This window comes from Babylonia areolata, chromosome 4 (assembly GCF_041734735.1).
Source record: "Babylonia areolata isolate BAREFJ2019XMU chromosome 4, ASM4173473v1, whole genome shotgun sequence".
Lineage (NCBI taxonomy): Eukaryota > Metazoa > Mollusca > Gastropoda > Neogastropoda > Buccinidae > Babylonia > Babylonia areolata.
Genome location: NC_134879.1, coordinates 11,446,710 through 11,462,317, shown reverse-complemented (window position 1 = coordinate 11,462,317; position 15,608 = coordinate 11,446,710).

The following is a 15,608-nucleotide window of genomic DNA, read 5'->3' as shown; positions in this document are numbered from 1 at the left end:
GGGGAGAGGTGCGTGTGCGTGTGCGTGTGTGTGTGCGCGCACACACGAACGCATTGCTCGCTATTTTTCTTCTTTCATTCAATCTCCTCCACCACCACCACCCCTCCACCCCCTGCCTCTCTCTCTCTCTCTCTCTGTCGTCTCTCTTTGATGAAGCGAACCAGCGCCCAGAATATGCACTTTAATGGAAAGCGCCCCGGGGCACGAGACAGCGGGCACTTCAGTGACCTCGGCTTGAAGCAGCTGTACTGGGTGGGGGGGGGGGGGGTACCCATGTACAGGCAGCAACTTGGAAGGGGGTGGGTTCGGGGCGGGGGAGGGGGGGGGGGGGGGGGAGGAGGGCGGGAATGGAAGAAAGACCCAGACCCTCTTCATCACTGAGTGCGGTGCTAGCTGAGCTGTCTTGCTGGTACTGGCCAGACACCAGAGTGATGAACAGGGTACGGGTACCTACACCCCAGTTCGCTACTCCCTCCCCCGCCCCCCTCCCACTCTTCCACCCTCGCAACTAACCACATCCCTAGGGTTCGTCTTTTCTCCCTTGACCTCAGGATAAACCCAACCACCACCACCACCACCCACGCACGGGGTGTATTAACTGTACTATTATCGTGTCTGCACGGGCTGAATCTCATTGACTACTGGAGGTTGGGGGTGGTCTGTGGGACTTCCCACTGATTTATTTCGGGGTACATAGGTTGGTGGGAGGTGGCGGGCAGATATTATCTTGTTGGAGGGTAAGTGAACGGGTAAGTGGTCGACTGAACAGATGTAAAAAAAAAAAAAAAAAAAAAAAAAAAGCACCCGCAGCGCAGGCATGCGCACACATGAACGCACATGTGTTCGTTAACACGCATGCACATATATCATTCACGTAGGCACACACACACACACACACACACACACACACACAAGTTTGAAGTTTGTATTATCCTTTCACTCCTATTGGAGTATGGAGGATTACTGCAAAATAATCTTTTCATGCCCAGAACAAACATTTTCAAATACACAACAATGTCACATAAAAGTTGAGAAAACACAAAATGTCTTTTAACTCCTAAAGTGTAGCGAGGCAGCATTTGCAAATCTAATCATCTTACTTACAGCTAAAATGACTTTTTTTGCCCCCTTTGAGCATATTACAAAAATTAAAAAACCGATTTTGGAGACAAATATTTTTAGGAACTTATCTACATTCCATTTTCAAATGAAACTCAGCCCCAATCACAGACATGTTTCAAACCTTTCAAAGTCGTAACTCTCGTGGTGTGCTTTGTGTCTCACTGTTTCTATTTCCAGCAGTGAGTTGAGTTTTTACGACCAACGACAAAGTGCTTTGATTAAGTTTTTCGGCGCTGGAGTCTGGACGTTGCCCAGTTGTCGAACCGGAAAACAGAGCGTGCATTTTGTCACGAGCAAGCCGTGCAACACGCCGATTGAGTTTCCGGTTTGTGAACTCCCACAAGTTAAGAGGACAAGTCAGAAAGGAACACACCGAACAGTGTGCAAGGAGGACTTTGACTTGAAATGGAATTCAGACAACCTGACAAAAAAAGGAAAACAGGCTGCAATATAGAACCATCAACAGTTTGGATGGAAAAAAAAGGAGAAGACTGTGAAGTCACTATTCTTCAGCCTGCGAACTGTTCTATTTTGTAAACATGGAGCGGAAATTCAGAGTTGACGAGCTGTGACGTTTTCAGTCTGAAAAACATAACGTGGACCTGTGTGTGTATTTCTAAAACTGGTGGAACTTCGATACCATATGCAAGAACTAACTTCAAGCGTCTGTTTTACCACACACTGTCATTGCCCGTTATGTGGAGTAGTGGGAAGAACGCACACACGTCATACAAGGATTGTGTTCTGAAGGAGTTCCGTCGATGAAGAGAACCTGTGGAGAACCTTCGTACAGAATTGTTGGGGAGTATAGCAGACATTAACCCGGGACTGCTATCACCAAAGCGCGGTCACTCGTGCAAGAAGCAGACGACGCTCGCTGATAACAGCTCGGTGTTCAACGACAGAGGCAGCACACAGTGGTCAAGTCAGTCAGCTTCCATCCCCCACACTGCCCAATCTGACAACGTCCCTCTGGCTCAACTATTGTATCGGCAGCAGACTACGCCCTGAACAACTACGACGAGACGCCGTGAGGTTCGTCCACCACCAACACACGGCTGGACAGGTATTTCTCCAATCCAACGGTCAGTGTCACGCGCCTTTCTTGCAGACATCTTCTAAATCCCTAAAGTGCGTTACCCACTGAAACGGCCATCCTGAACAACAAATAGGATAACGACACTTAAAAATTGTGGAATGTACGTGCGGATTCGGATTTTAATTTTGCACATTATCTTTGTCCACGGAAGTAAGGCAAGGCATTCTCCCCCCAGAACCCCCCTCCCGCTAGACTGGTTAATTTGAAAGATCCCGTGTGCCGGGTTCTTCAGACGGAATGAAGTGTGAACTCGTTCGTGCCAGTGTGAAAAGGAAACTACACGACGAGGGTGACAGCGGTTTTCGATTCAGTCGGACTTGAAAAGACGGAATTAAGTCATCAGCCCAACACACAATCCGTGAATGAATTTGTGAGTCATACACACAATCCAGGAATGAATTTGTGAGTCCTACACACACAATCCAGGACTGAATTTGTGAGTCCTACACACACAATCCAGGACTGAATTTGTGAGCCCTACACACACAATCGCGGTATGAACTAGTCATGGCTGCACAACCACGGAATGAAGTTGTCAATGTACACTGACACACACACAAATGTTGTTGTATTGTGAATTGTACATGCACGAGTGGTCACGTCTGCCGGAGTGGAGGTGCACTGATGCCCACCAACATCAGTCACACAGTCAAGTTGTCATCGAGGCACAACCAACCACGGAATGAAGTTTACGGTAACACACACGCAATCCAGGAACGAACTTGTGATCCCTTCACACACAATCACCAAGTCGACTTCTGTGCCCTCCGCTGCATCACTGACGGAATGAATTTGGCAGTCTTTTTTTTCACACCGCGATGAACACATTTTTCAGTCGTACACACACGAGAACACATTGTATTTATCCGTGATGTACACAAATACGGACAAATGTTGTTCATAAAACACGCACTAACGGAATGAAGTTCGCACCCATGCATGAAAGCACGAAATGAAGGTTTGTGCGACACACACACACACACACACACACACACACACTGACAAAATGTAATCCATGCACTAGAATGAAGTTGTGGGTGTACACTCACACGGATACAAAGTTTCGACAACTGTCGGAACCGGCATTTTCAATACGTGAAATATACCGCACGAAAAAGCACACCCCTTCAAGGTTCACGAGGAACGGATGCTGGAGTAATGGGCACAGGCACTCGATCGTTGTAAACGCAAAATACGTCTGACTTCAGCACATTATTTGTGCGTTGAAGAGTGTGTTTTCGAAACTTTGCAGACCAAGGTTTAAGGCCTGGTTTTCGGTAAACACGCGATTTTTTTCGAGCTCGTGCGTGCAGCGCCTGTGAGCATTATTAATCACAGGATGGCTATTCCGGAGTTTCAGTAAGTCGGTGTGTCCATCTTGCTTTGACATGACACAAAATATCATGGGCAGTGGAAAAGGATACCGCGGGAGCTACGCTAAAGCAATTGGCAAAAACCAGATTGAAGAATGTACCTTCCGGGATTTCGAAAACCCCTTCAATTTTTTTCCGATTAATGGACAGCACATTAATTACACTGGTTGAATGGATGCAGGAAAAAGGACTTAAGAAGCAGTGTCCAGTGTGAGATATGTAAAGCAAAGTGCACTTTGCAAAGACGAGTCCGGAAAAAGACGACCTTCCGTCAGACATACGTGGACCACTCTGGTGTAGAAAAAAAACTGTCCACACCAATATAATGGAAGGTGCATGGAAACACGCCAAAGCACATTTCAGAAAGATTAACTCACTCAGTACGGCCAGTCCTCTCTTCTCCTCTACACAGACCCCTCGGATGTCCAGTGGGTGTCTGAACGACCCAACCTTTAGCTTCCGTCGTCAGAACTGTGGTATTCTTTGTCAACATTCACCTCTTCAGTATAAGAGCCTTCCGCTTGCAATATTTTGATGTTGGTAATTGGGGTGAAACGCTGTTAACGTCGTCTCTTTCGCTGTTCGTATGGAGAGAGTTAACGGAGCTCCTCTTCCGCAGTTTGAAGGACATGTCGCGGAAATCATGTGGCGGAAATCATGTGGCGGAACTGGAACCTCAACGACATATACACTAAATTTGTTGAACTAGTAAAAAGTGCACATCCCTTGACCGCGCCTCCGCAGTACACGTAGCAGACGCCACTCTTTCCACACATGGTCTGCGGAAGAACATCTGGAACGAAGTACCGTCATACGGGAGGACAGTGACGATGGCGGTGCACTGCCCACCCAGTCAACCCCACAGGAGAACGGCCTGTCCGGCAGCATTGACGTGAGTGTTACAGTGAAGGCGTGTGTGTGTGTGTGTGTGTGTGTGTGTGTGTGTGTGTGTGTGTGTGAGTGTGTGTGCGTGTGTGTGTGTGTGTGTGTCACACGTACTTCACGGAGGATGTTATTTGTCCGGAAGAGGTGCAATGGTTGTGTACGTCACCCAATTTCTCATCCAATAGAAACATAAGTGGCACAACCACTGAGTTAAGGCTCAAAGTGAACTTCATTCCGTCACGAAAATCAGTCGTATAACCCTCGGTCAACGTAACTGTGAAGTATGTAATATGTCGTCTGCCACTGAAGCCGTTCAGGACGATGTGTTGGTGTCATTTTTGCAGGAACGCCCCCTGTGTTCCGCCAGTGAGCGGAGTCCTGTGATGCCAGACCTCACTCTCGTTGCTGACTTGTCTGGACGCCTGGGCGTGTCCACGGTAATTATTTTCCAATCATAAACGACTGCACTGCTTTCTTCGGCGGCTCGTTCTAATGCACACTTGCATTTCATGTTCGATCGTCTCGGGAACTAATGTTTGGTTATGAGATTTTATGTCTGAAGTGGTTTATGTATGTTTAACAGGCGGAAGGAAGCCCTCCCCCGCCCACACTGTCCCCACAATGGCCTTCCTCACCACATCCATCCACACTGTCCCCACAATGGCCTTCCTCACCACATCCAGGGCCATCCACACTGTCCCCACAATGGCCTTCCTCACCACATCCATCCACACTGTCCCCACAATGGCCTTCCTCACCACATCCAGGGCCATCCACACTGTCCCCACAATGGCCTTCCTCACCACAGCCATCCACACTGTCCCCACAATGGTCTTCCTCACCACATCCAGGGCCATCCACACTGTCCTCACAATGGCCTTCCTCACCACATCCAGGGCCATCCACACTGTCCCCACAATGGCCTTCCTCGCCACATCCATCCACACTGTCCCCCACAATGGCCTTCCTCACCACATCCATCTACACTGTCCCCACAATGGTCTTCCTCACCACATCCAGGGCCATCCACACTGTCCCCACAATGGCCTTCCTCACCACATCCAGGGCCATCCACACTGTCCTCACAATGGCCTTCCTCACCACATCCAGGGCCATCCACACTGTCCCCACAATGGCCTTCCTCACCACATCCAGGGCCATCCACACTGTCCTCACAATGGCCTTCCTCACCACAGCCATCCACACTGTCCACACAATGGCCTTCCTCTCCTCAGCCAGGGCCATCCACACTGTCCCCACAATGGCCTTCTTCACCACAGCCATCCACACTGTCCTCACAATGGCCTTCCTCACCACATCCAGGGCCATCCACACTGTCCTCACAATGGCCTTCCTCACCACATCCATCCACACTGTCCCCACAATGGCCTTCCTCACCACATCCAGGGCCATCCACACTGTCCCCACAATGGCCTTCCTCACCACATCCAGGGCCATCCACACTGTCCCCACAATGGCCTTCCTCACCACAGCCATCCACACTGTCCCCACAATGGCCTTCCTCACCACATCCAGGGCCATCCACACTGTCCCCACAATGGCCTTCCTCACCACAGCCACGGCCATCCATACTGACACCAGTGCACAGCTCCCCTAACCCAGTAAGATGTGCAGTTCGATTGACCTTTTAGCTTAGTGGCAGCAACACACTGACTGATACCATGAATACGGCACCATGCGTGTTAAAAGAGCCGCACAATCATCTGTACGTACATGTATCAAACGGAATGAAGCAATGTGTAAACATATACCACAAAGTAGATATACAGTATTGTTTGTAAACTGTATGAAACTTGTCTTTCTTGTAGTGTTTTCACTGTATAGTTATTGTTGATTGAATTGGGATTGATTTTTGGAATTGTACACTGTGATGTCTGTCTTCTGGATTTTACGTGAGGATGGGTTTCGTAAATAAGATGGGGTGTATGTTTGTATGTTAGATGATGATGTGGCATGTTTTTGCGCCTTATACATATTACCATTATTAGTAGTAGTTGTTTTTTTTTGGTATGTATTTATCTATTATGTATTCACCCCCCCACTCCCTTTTTTTTCCCTCAAGGCCTGAATGACTAAGCGCGTTGGGTTACGCTGCTGGTCAGGCATCTGCTTGGCAGATGTGGTGTAGCGTATATGGATTTGTCCGAACGCATTGACGCCTCCTTGAGCTACTGAAACTGAAACTGTGGCATGTTCGGAATAAGTATGTCTGTACATGTTATTATTGCAGAACTTTTAACCTCGAGCTTAGTGAGATTGACACCGACGACAGTGAGGAGGTGCCCTCGGCATCCTCGACACATCCACCACTTCAGCCACTGCGAGAACGGCGTTCTGAATCGGTATGTATATATTTCAGATGTGTGTGTGAAAAACCAAATGTATACTGTTCTTCAAGTAAACGTGTGTACAGTCTTTGGGTGTGTGTATTCCCTTATTCACTTCCATCCATGTGTACCGTTCTGCATTACATGATTATTAACACTCCGTTTCTTCTCATTGCCTCCACACTTGCAGACGTGGGCTGATCAAACTAGACAGCGCGTCAGACCGAATGGGCCTGGCCAATGTCGACAGTGATGACGACTTCGGCCCACGCAGAAACGGACTCGCCAAGTGCTCCTATGCCCATCGGGTGGAAGCCAGCCCCGGCAAGGCACCAGCACTGAGGTCAGGCTGTCCGTGGATCACTGTATATATTGTACATACTGTGAGTACCATTTTATATATGTCGTGTTGATCGTTTCCAACGCCAATGCAGAAAAACAATCAGTCGATGTAACAAACGCCTGAAAAAACACGATCAAATCTTATCTTCAATGTACTATTCTTTCCGTAACACATGCACATCTTTCAGTAACACTGTGATGTCTACGTTGCAATTTACAAACATATTCGACGCGGATACACTGCGTTACCTCTAAAGCCACGGGGACCGATGGCTTTGCATCTCACGTGCATGTGTAAACTACACGTAGAACGGGATTTTCATGTGTGGTATGTCACGAGGGTGAATTCGCATGAGCACAGGTGTTAATTACTTCCATGTGAGTGGAGAAAGGAATCTGTGCCGTTCACTAGGCCTACGTTAGTGTCCCGATTCAGTCTTGACATCATGTCCAACCAGTCGGCATCATGTCCAACCAGTCGGCACCGCTGAATGACGATGTTTCCGAGCGTCGGCGCCGTCTCAACGTGCAGACTGGCTTACTGTGGAATATTACTGATATTTTAGCCCCTGCCACACGTTGGCCACACTGAATTAGAGGTTAATTCTGGACGAAGAACATTGTGCACTTTGACCGAATTTTAGTGTGCGCATTCGTGTACGAAAACTGCCTGAATCCTATAATTTTTATGGAGTGGGCAGAACTGATGGACTTGTGTCGCGACGTGGCAGCAAAACGGCATATGGAAAGCCTATTCAGATTCTTTGAAGAAGGACGAAACGGACGCTCACTGTACGCGTACAACGTCACACACAACCAGTACCGCTACCTCGACGGCACTGTGCGACATTTCGTGCATCGAAGCCGGCGACAGTGATCACAGCGTCGGTAAGTACAATGGGAAAACATGTGATACTTTCGTTGTCACCCTCGCGTGAACTAACAACACACTTCATTCCGTGTACACTTACCGCTTTCAAATTGTTTACGCAGCGCTGAAAATTTCGCAAGACGGGTGATTTCGAACTGACCCATGGGTCACATGTTCCCTTTCACTTTGCGTTTCCCCCCTTCTTTTCCAAGCCCCTTGCTAGGTGCATGGAATGCCCCCAAAAGCATCCCTTTTTAGACACCTTTCTAATCTGACAAGTTCATTTTAAAATCCTCTACTATAGTAGACAAACCCACATATATCAAATTAACATTTTTACCCGTTTGGTGGTGGTTGTTTTTTTCACGTATCTTTTGTACTGCAGACGGGTAAAAATGTTAATTAGAACATAAGAATGTCGAACCAGATTTGGTGGACATGTTCGTCCTAAACAGGTATACCTATTTGGGTACACTAGAAATTGGACTTCAGCATCGAAGAGTGGACGAGTGAAAATGTTAATATTGCTCAAGTGCTTTAAAGTCCTATTTTTAGCACCCTGAATCAATGCAACTATTTTACCGGCAATGTTTGTGCATGTATGAAACGTATAACCATTAGATGTTGTAAACCATTTTCAGTGGGTTTCCACTCTTATTTTGTACGTTATTTTACCCAGTTTTGATGCGGATTCAGTCACTAAACTAGCGTGCCACCCCATCTTGCTTTTTTTCTGTGTTTGGTCCCACAAACCATGGAAATGCAACGAATAGGTACAATTATTTAGGCTGCTAAAATAGGACATTACCCAAGTGTTTTGATCACAGTGACAGGTGTGATGGCCATTTTGACAGGCGTGATGACCATATTGTGACAGGTGTGTTGATCAGAGTGACAGGTGTAATGATCATTGTGACAGATGTGTTGATCATAGTGACAGGTGTAATTATCACTGTGACAGGTGTGTTGAGCATAGTGACAGGTGTAAGGATCATAGTGACAGGCGTTATGATCATAGTGACAGGTGTGTTGATCACTGTGACAGGTATAATGATCATATTGACAGGTGCAATGATCGTGACAGGTCTGATGTTCATGGTGACAGTGATGATCATTGACAGGTGTGGTGACCATTGACAGGTGTGGTGATCATGGTGACAGTGTTGGTGGTGATTATTGTGACAGGTGTGGTGATCATGGTGACAGTGGTAATGGTAATTATGGCAAGTGTGGTGGTCATGGTGACAGTGGCGGTAATAATTGACAGGTGTGATGATCATGGGGACAGGGGTGATGATCATGGGGACAGGGGTGATGATCATCATGGGGACAGGTGTGATGATCATGGGGACAGGGGTGATGATCATGGGGACAGGGGTGATGATGATCATGGGGACAGGGGTGGTGATGATCATGGGGACAGGGGTGATGATCATGGGGACAGGGGTGGTGATCATGGGGACAGGGGTGGTGATCATGGGGACAGGGGTGGTGATGATCATGGGGACAGGGGTGATGATTGGGACAGGGGTGGTGATCATGGGGACAGGGGTGATGATCATGGGGGGACGGGGGTGGTGATGATCATGAGGGGACGGGGGTGGTGATCATGGGGGGACGGGGGTGGTCATGATCATGGGGGGACGGGGGTGGTGATGATCATGGGGGGACGGGGGTGGTGATGATCATGGGGACGGGGGTGGTGATCATGGGGACAGGGGTGGTGATCATGGGGACAGGGGTGATGATCATGGGGACAGGGGTGATCATGGGGACAGGAGTGATGATCATGGGGACAGGGGTCAGGATCATGGGGACAGGGGTGATGATCATGGGGACAGGGGTGGTGGTGATCATGGGGACAGGTGTGGTAATCATCATGGGGACAGGGGTGGTGATCATGGGGACAGGGGTGGTGATGATCATGGGGACAGGGATGGTGGTGATCATAGGGACAGGGGTGGTGGTGATCATGGGGACAGGGGTGGTGATGATCATGGGGACAGGTGTGGTGGTCATGGGGACAGTGGTGGTGATCATGGGAACAGGTGTGGTGATCATGAGGACAGGGGTGGTGGTGATCACGGGGACAGGGGTGGTAATCGTATGGACAGGGGAGGGGGGTGATGATCATGGGGACAGGTGTGGTGATGATCATGGGGACAGGGGCGATAATCGTGTGGACAGGGGGGGGGGGGTGATCATGGGGACGGGGATGGTGATGATCATGGGAACAGTCGTGGTAATGATCATGGGGACGGAGGTGATCATTGGGACAGGGGTGATGATCATGGGGACAGGGGTGGTGATCATTGGGACAGGGGTGATGATCATGGGGATAGGGGTGATGATCATGGGGACAGGGGTGGTGGTGATCATGGGGACAGGGGTGATGATCATGGGGACAGGGGTGATGATCATCATGGGGACAGGGGTGGTGATCATTGGGACAGGGGTGGTGATCATCATGGGGACAGGGGTGATCATCATGGGGACAGGGGTGATGATCATTGGGACAGGGGTGATGATCATGGGGACAGGGGTGGTGATGATCATGGGGACAGGGGTGGTGGTGATCATGGGGACAGGGGTGGTGATCATTGGGACAGGGGTGATGATCATGGGGATAGGGGTGGTGATCATGGGGACAGGGGTGGTGGTAATCATTGGGACAGGGGTGATGATCATGGGGACAGGGGTGATGATCATCATGGGGACAGGTGTGGTGATCATTGGGACAGGGGTGGTGATGATCATGCGGACAGGGGTGGTGATGATCATGGGGACAGGGGTGATGATCATGGGGACAGGGGTGGTGATGATCATGGGGACAGGGGTGGTGGTGATCATGGGGACAGGGGTGGTGGTGATCATGGGGACAGGGGCGGTGATCATCATGGGGGACAGGGGCGGTGATCATCATGGGGACAGGGGCGATAATCGTGTGGACGGGTGGGGGAGGGTGATCATGGGGACGGGGGTCGTGATGATCATGGGGACAGGGGTGGTGATCATTGGGACAGGGGTGGTGATGATCATGGGGACAGGTGTGGTGATCATTGGGACAGGGGTGGTGATGATCATGGGGACAGGGGTGGTGATCATGGGGACAGGGGTGGTGATGATCATGGGGACAGGGGTGGTGATCATGGGGACAGGGGTGGTGATGATCATGGGGACAGGGGTGGTGATGATCATGGGGACAGGTGTGGTGATCATGGGGACAGGGGTGGTGGTGATCATGGGGACAGGTGTGGTGATCATGAGGACAGGGGTGGTGGTGATCATGGGGACAGGGGTGATAATCGTGTGGACAGGGGAGGGGGGTGATGATCATGGGGACAGGTGTGGTGATGATCATGGGGACAGGGGCGATAATCGTGTGGACAGGGGGGTGGGTGATCATGGGGACGGGGATGGTGATGATCATGGGAACAGTCGTGGTAATGATCATGGGGACGGAGGTGATCATTGGGACAGGGGTGATGATCATGGGGACAGGGGTGGTGATCATTGGGACAGGGGTGATGATCATGGGGATAGGGGTGATGATCATGGGGACAGGGGTGGTGGTGATCATTGGGACAGGGGTGATGATCATGGGGATAGGGGTGGTGATCATGGGGACAGGGGTGGTGGTAATCATTGGGACAGGGGTGATGATCATGGGGACAGGGGTGGTGATGATCATGGGGACAGGGGTGATGATCATGGGGACAGGGGTGGTGGTGATCATGGGGACAGGGGTGGTGGTGATCATGGGGACAGGGGTGGTGATCATCATGGGGGACAGGGGCGGTGATCATCATGGGGACAGGGGCGATAATCGTGTGGACGGGTGGGGGAGGGTGATCATGGGGACGGGGGTCGTGATGATCATGGGGACAGGGGTGGTGATCATGGGGACAGGGGTGGTGGTGATCATGGGGACAGGGGTGGTGATCATGGGGACAGTGGTAATGGTCATTGAAACAGGGATGGTGATCATGATGATAGTGATCATTGTGACAGGTGTGGTGATGACAGTGGTGATCATTGTGACAGGTGTGGTGATCATGGTGACAGTAGTGATTATGGTAACAGTGGTGCTAATGATCTTTGTGACAAGAATATTGGTGGTGGTGACAAGTGTGATGATTACTATGTTAACTTGTGTGACTATAATTGTGTTTATTTTCATGACAGGGGTGTTGATCATGACAGGGGTCATGATAACGTCATGTTGATCACGCATATCACTGTGTCGATTTGTTCTGTGTCGTAATTTATTTATGAAGAATTATTCTGTTGAAAATTTTCATATTGAACTGTTCTGTGTTGTACTTACTGCACTGTAATTATCACTGTGACAGGTGTGTTGAGCATAGTGACAGGTGTAAGGATCATAGTGATAGGTGTTATGATCATAGTGACAGGTGTATTGATCACTGTGACAGGTGTAATGATTGTGACAGGTCTGATGTTCATGGTCACAGGTGTGGTTATGATGGTGACAGTGATGATTATTGACAGGTGTGGTGACCATTGACAGGTGTGGTGATCATGGTGACAGTGTTGGTGTTGATTATTGTGACAGGGGTGGTGGTCATGGTGACAGTGTTGGTGGTGATTATTGTGACAGGTGTGGTGGTCATGGTGACAGTGGTAATGGTAATTATCACAATTGTGGTGGTCATGGTGACAGTGCCGGTAATAATTGACAGGGGTGGTGATGATCATGGGGACAAGGGTGGTGATGATCATGGGGACAGGGGTGGTGATCATGGGGACAGGGGTGGTAATGACCATGGGGACAGGGGTGGTGATCATGGGGACAGGGGTGGTGATGATCATGGGGACAGGGGTGGTAATGACCATGGGGACAGGGGTGGTGATGATCATGGAGACAGGGGTGGTGATCATGGGGAAAGGGTTGGTAATGATCATGGGGACAGGGGTGGTAATGATCATGGGGACAAGGGTGGTGATGATCATGGGGACAAGGGTGGTGATGATCATGGGGACAGGGATGGTGGTGATCATGGGGACAGGTGTGGTGATCATGGGGACAGGGGTGGTGATGATCATGGAGACAGGGGTGGTGATCATGGGGACAGGGGTGGTGATCATGGAGACAGGGGTGGTGATGATCATGGGGACAGGGGTGATCATGGGGACAGGGGTGGTGATGATCATGGGGACAGGGGTGGTGATGATCATGGGGACAGGGGTGATGATCATCATGGGGACAGGGGTGATCATGGGGACAAGGGTGGTGATGATCATGGGGACAAGGGTGATCATGTGGACAGGGGTGATGATCATGGGGACAGGGGTGGTGATCATGGGGACAGGGGTGATTGATGATCATGGGGACAGGGCTTATCATGGGGACAGGGGTGGTGATGATCATGGGGACAGGGGTGATCATGTGGACAGGGGTGATGATCATGGGGACGGGTGATCATGGGGACAGGGGTGGTGATGATCATGGGGACAGGGGTGGTGATGATCATGGGGACAAGGGTGATGATCATGGGGACAGGCGTGGTGATCATGGGAACAGGGGTGATTGATGATCATGGGGACAGGGGTGGTGATCATGGGGACAGGGGTGATGATCATGGGGACAGGGGTGGTGATGATCATGGGGACAGGGGTGGTGATCATGGGGACAGGGGTGGTGATGATCATGGGGACAGGGGTGGTAATGATCATGGGGACAAGGGTGGTGATGATCATGGGGACAGGGATGGTGGTGATCATGGGGACAGGTGTGGTGATCATGGAGACAGGGGTGGTGATCATGGGGACAGGGGTGGTGATCATGGGGACAGGGGTGGTGATGATCATGGGGACAGGGGTGATCATGGGGACAGGGGTGGTAATGATCATGGGGACAGGGGTGGTAATGATCATGGGGACAAGGGTGGTGATGATCATGGAGACAGGGGTGATGATCATGGGGACAGGGGTGGTGATGATCATGGGGACAGGGGTGATGATGATCATGGGGACAGGGGTGATCATGGGGACAGGGGTGGTGATCATGGGGACAGGGGTGGTGATCATGGGGACAGGGGTGATCATGGGGACAGGGGTGATGATCATGGGGACAGGAGTGATGATCATGGGGACAGGGGTGATCATGGGGACAGGGGTGGTGATCATGGGGACAGGGGTGTTTGATGATCATGGGGACAGGGCTTATCATGGGGACAGGGGTGGTGATGATCATGGGGACAGGGGTGATCATGTGGACAGGGGTGATGATCATGGGGACGGGTGATCATGGGGACAGGGGTGGTGATGATCATGGGGACAGGGGTGGTGATGATCATGTGGACAGGGGTGATGATCATGGGGATAGGCGTGGTGATCATGGGAACAGGGTTGATTGATGATCATGCGGACAGGGGTGGTGATTATGGGGACAGGGGTGATGATCATGGGGACAGGGGTGGTGATGATCATGGGGACAGGGGTGGTGATGATCATGGGGACAGGTTTGGTGATGATCATGGGGACAGGGGTGGTGATCATGGGGACAGGGGTGGTGATGGTCATGGGGACAGGTGTGGTGATGATAATGGGGACAGGGGTGATCATGGGGACAGGGGTGATGATGATCATGGGGACAGGGGTGATTATTGTGACAGGTGTGGTGGTCATGGTGACAGTGGTAATGGTAATTATCACAATTATGGTGGTCATGGTGACAGTGCCGGTAATAATTGACAGGGGTGGTGATGATCATGGGGACAGGGGTGGTGATGATCATGGCGACATGGGTGGTAATGACCATGGGGACAGGGGTGGTGATCATGGGGACAGGGGTGGTGATGATCATGGGGACAGGGGTGGTGGTGATCATGGGGACAGGGGTGGTGATGATCATGGGGACAGGGGTGGTGATCATGGGGACAGGGGTGGTGATGATCATGGGGACAGGGGTGATTGATGATCATGGGGACAGGGCTTATCATCGGGACAGGGGTGGTGATGATCATGGGGACAGGGGTGATCATGTGGACAGGGGTGATGATCATGGGGACGGGTGATCATGGGGACAGGGGTGGTGATGATCATGGGGACAGGGGTGGTGATGATCATGGGGACAGGGGTGATGATCATGGGGATAGGCGTGGTGATCATGGGAACAGGGGTGATTGATGATCATGGGGACAGGGGTGGTGATCAAGGGGACAGGGGTGATGATCATGGGGACAGGGGTGGTGATGATCATGGGGACAGGGGTGGTGATCATGGGGACAGGGGTGGTAATGATCATGGGGACAGGGGTGGTAATGATCATGGGGACAAGGGTGGTGATGATCATGGGGACAGGGATGGTGGTGATCATGGGGACAGGTGTGGTGATCATGGAGACAGGGGTGGTGATCATGGGGACAGGGGTGGTGATCATGGAGACAGGGGTGGTGATGATCATGGGGACAGGGGTGATCATGGGGACAGGGGTGGTAATGATCATGGGGACAAGGGTGGTGATGATCATGGAGACAGGGGTGATGATCATGGGGACAGGTGTGGTGATGATCATGGGGACAGGGGTGATGATGATCATGGGG